This window comes from Limulus polyphemus, unplaced genomic scaffold (genome assembly GCF_000517525.1).
Source record: "Limulus polyphemus unplaced genomic scaffold, Limulus_polyphemus-2.1.2 Scaffold2497, whole genome shotgun sequence".
NCBI lineage: Eukaryota > Metazoa > Arthropoda > Merostomata > Xiphosura > Limulidae > Limulus > Limulus polyphemus.
Window position 1 is genome coordinate 19,842 of NW_013668107.1, and position 4,685 is coordinate 24,526.

Here is a 4,685-nt window from a genome sequence, read left to right on the forward strand (position 1 = left end):
GAATTACGTAATTCATGAGCTGCTCGCAAGTATATCTCAATAATAATTATTATTATTTATTGTCTTACCTTATCTAAGCTAATAAGTTCTTAAGTTTTACATTTTAGTTAAGTTTATAATAATGATTCGTCTCCGTTTGTTAATTGATTTCCCGTAAATTCGTTCCGACGAAACTTTAGCGACACAAGTCCTTACTTAATAAAACTGGTTTATTCTTTCCGAATATAACTTTACGATACACTTAATTTCAACAGTCGCTCTATAACAACGCTATAACTCACGTCTCACGTGGCCAACAATATTCTGTCCGGATACATTCAATTGCTCATTACTCCGTCACGTTGTGACCGTCTTATATATACCTGACTACCCCCAATCTAGAAGTCTTCCGATAATTCACGAAGGTTCGAGAAGGATACTTGTCACGTGACCTCGCTGACGCAACAAGATAAAGAAAAATTATCTGAATGTGTAATGCTAATAACAGGGTTTCTATACAGCCCAAATATTCCATTGTGTAGCTTTGCACAAAACAATAAAGAAAACCCCACACACAAAAATAAAAAAACTTGAGAAATTTCTATATTTGTCGTAAACATGTAACCGCCGTACGTGAATAAAACTATGATAATCACTGTTGCCCAGATGCATTTTTACTTTGCACCAAAAATAATGATTTAAATTTGTAATAAGGAATTTCATTCTTATCAATATTTATTTACAAATCTAATGTTGTAATAGCGTTTTTGCCCGTTAGGGTTTCATGCTGCTCACGCGGATTAGGCTGTAAGTGGTATGTTGTTATTTACTAAAATTTATTTCGTTTACTAACAGTTTTATTATGCGTTATTTGATCACGGAAATTAATGAATGTTATATCACTTTGAAATTTGTTCCAAAATATTCCAACTATTTTAATGTCACTACCAGTATTGTAATTTTCAGTTTCGTGTATTTTAAAACTTAACTATTAACTCAAGTTGTACTTGTAGTTCGTTAGTTCAAAATAACTTCAATGCTACTACTACTAAACTCTTGTGAGATTTGTCCTAATTTAGGGAAGAAAGCATTTTAGGTTCAAGTCTCTTATCTAGATTAATAAAAACTACATTTCCAGGATCAAGTGTTAAGTGTAGTATTTTAAATAAAAATTACAATTAGGCTTTTCAGTGTCGCAGTGTGGCATAGACCAATTATTTATTTATTGAGCGTAGAAAAAAGATCGAAAATGTACTTATTTAGCAATTATGAATTATAAATTTATCCAATTAAATTGTAGTATGTTAAATCAAACTAGCAGTATTCTTTAATTTATATAATTTGGAGTTGCAACATTTTAACTTTTTATTATCTACTGGCAATTAATTTGAATTATACAACAAGACCCATTAAAGTGTTATTAATGTTAATTATTATTTTTGTAATGAATGTTTTTGCCAAACTCCACTGCACTCATTAGAAGAATGCAATAATTTGTTTGAGTTAATAATAATAGGCCTATTCAGTTATTTATCCATATAGATGGCATTAGTGCTGGTTGAACAGATGTGCAAGTAAACTTTAAATATATTTTTATGAAACAAAAAAGTTAATAGATCAAAAAGTAAAAGCTGTTTTTGTTTATATTCAAGAAAATATATTTTGTGATATTTGGCAGTCCATCTTGGTAATTTCTTTTTGTTTTTGGTATTTGCTTTGGACAATATCTAAAATTAACATGAAGGGAACTTGCACTTAAGTTGTTAGTCTTAATCATCCTCTCTTAAAAAACTGTATAAACTATCGAATTTCTGTATAAATAAAAGGCCAAAATGTCAGTTAACATAGTAAATAAAATCATTTTGAAATTTAATAGTGTTGCTAAAGTGATCTTGCTTGATTATTGATGTCCTGGTTAGTGTGCCAAACTATGGATCCAGCATTCACATCCCATTACCACACACACACATGCAAAATCAGATACATTACACTTCACAGTTTGGAACCTTGGGTGCGTTATAAAAGTTGCAGTCAAATCCTACTATTTGATTGGAGAAGAGTAGCACAAGAGTTGGTGCTGGGTGCTTTTGACTAGCTGCCTTCCCTCTTGTCTAGCAGTAAAAAATTAGGGATGACTAGTATATATAACCCTTGAGTAGCTTTGCTTGAACACCCAAAAATAATAAAACATTTGTGGATAACATGGGACTTGTTGATCCATCTAGTTTGTTCACTACATTGAACTACTAAAAAACACTGAAAGCCAGTCATTATTTAAATATTTTTAAAGCCGTCCTTTAAACACCATTAAATTTACTGCTTCCAACACATCTCAAGACAACCCATTCCAAAGGCCAACTGTCTTGTTAGGAAAAAAAATTGTCCCAGTTGAATATGACTAATACCCTGCCAATATTTTTGTGTCCTCTGGTCCTACAAGGTACCTCATTAAATAAGTAAAAAAGATAATTCATTGAAACTATCAATTCCATCAAGAATCTTAAACACCTCAGTCAGGTCCCCTGTAACTTTTCTTTTTTCAAAACTTAACAACTTCAGAGATCTGAATCTGTCTTTGTATAATAACCTTTTCATTCCAGCTATAATTCTAGTAGCCCTCCTCTGAACCCTTTTCAACAATTCAATGTCAAAATTTTATAAATTAAGGCACTCAACACTGAACACAGTCAGTACTCCAAATGTGGCCTAACCAATGACCTATACAAAGAAATTATGACCTCTTTAGACTTGTATTCAATATTTTTCTAGATAAAACCTAAACTCCTATTTGCCCTACCAGTAGCAACAGCACATTGGTTGGATGGCTTAAGATATTGATTAACTAGAACACAAAGATCCTTTTCTTCCGTAGCATGTTAAAGTTATTCCCATCAAAATTGTACTCATAATCTAAATTATGATACCCCACTTACATTACCTTACATTTATTATAATTAAAAGCTGCCTGCCTTTTATTTGCCCAACTCACCAAATAATCCAAATATTTTGTAAAGCAGCAGCATCCTCACAGCCAGCAACACTCAAAACCTTAATATCAACAGCAAATTTAAATAATTTATTAACCATTCCCTCATTGATGCAAGTCCAAAAGAGCAAAGATCTCAACACTGAGTTTCTACTATCTCACTTTTGAGAGTAATCCAGTTTTACAGAACTCCAATTATAAAAACCATCTGCTTTTTTCCAATGAACCAACTTATCCCCTACAACTACGGTAATAATTTTCTTTAACAAGCCTTTTATGTGGCACCTGGTCAAATTTTTAGCTGTGGCTCATAGAACAGCTCTGAGTTTTTTTTTGTTTTTTCCAATACAAACTTTTAACTCATATCTCTGTTGTCTCTTGACCGATTTGAGATGTAATTACAGTTTTGGACTTGGGAGGTCAAACACTTTTGATTGATGTAATTGACCATGCACAAGGTCACATAGATTAATTTATTCTAATCCTGCCTAAAAGAATTTCTGTTTGAGAATAGGCTAGTAGAGATCATGATGAGGAATACAATCAAATTGAGTGTATGAGCAATTCATGCTAGGTATTGCTGGTGCACAAAAATGTAACTAATATAAAGGGAAACAAAGGTCTTGTAGATTAATTTAATCTAATCCTGCCAAAAAGAATTTCAAATTCTGCAGTTATTGAGGATTCTCTCGTTTCTGAAAATCCAGATACATCAAATCCACACTTGTACTCTCATTTACATAAACAATAACTTCTTCAAAGAATATCAGAAAATTTTCCCTTAATGAAATCATGCCAAATATCCAACAGTTTTAAATTGTGTTAAATGACTTTGAAAAGCATCTTTTATCAGACTTTAAAAGCTTTTCTTTTCTTACCACTGATATAAGACTAGTAGGAGCCTAAAATAATTGGAACAATTTGTATCACCTCCTTTGAAAAGGGGAGCAACACTATTTAACTTCCACAATTTTATGGCACCTGCCCACTATTCAAAGAATTGCAAAAAATAATAGCAAGTAGTTCATATATCCCATCTTAATCTCTTTTAAAACTTTTTGGAAAATATTATCCGTCTCAGATGCTTTATCATTCTTTAAACTTCCCAATTTTTTCTTAACAATCCCAGAATTAATGTGATTATCTTGTTTTCATCTATCAACTGTTCAGGATTAAGAATGTTTCTTAAATCTTCATTATTAAATATTGAAGAAGTATAATTCAATAACCTGACCATCTCATAATTATCAGATACTAGTGTATAGCCCATCAAAAATGATGGAGCAAGTACTACCATTCCCAACCCATAGTATACCTTAACCTCACATTTCATAGCTAACTGAAATAAATTTTGTGAAATCAAGATTGACCAACATAGAGGCAGAAAAGTGCAGTTGAGGCAGTCAAACATTGGTAGATTTCTTTGTGAGCCAATTAAAATTAAGACCATTCATAAAATCAATTTGTGGCATATTCATAGAATAATTATTGGTAAAAATCAGGTTAACAACTTCTAATATATAGTAAAGCCAGTGCATTTTGTTAACACCATATTTCAACAATAACTTTTATGTCATGTTGCTTAGCAACAAAAGTATAACCTAATATTGTTGTTAATCTATGTACTTGAAGTATAAAATGAAACTTATAGACAACAAAACTGGAAAAATATATATATTGATTTCTTAACTTAGAGACTCTGCTGATTAAAGAGGTTTGT

General features: G+C 31.5%; 1 protein-coding gene across 3 annotated transcripts in view; it reads left to right on the forward strand.

The window, feature by feature from the left end:
• Positions 1 to 4,685, forward strand: part of LOC106467126 — a 69,248-nt gene that overhangs the window by 15,869 nt on the left and 48,694 nt on the right. The window contains exon 1 of one of the 3 annotated variants that reach the window (XM_022395259.1): positions 764 to 793. The exons of the other annotated variants lie outside the window; for them this stretch is intronic. The gene's annotated coding sequence lies outside the window, so the exon portion shown is untranslated. Of the gene's footprint in view, positions 1 to 763; positions 794 to 4,685 lie in introns of those variants that run through there. 3 annotated transcript variants of the gene reach the window in all.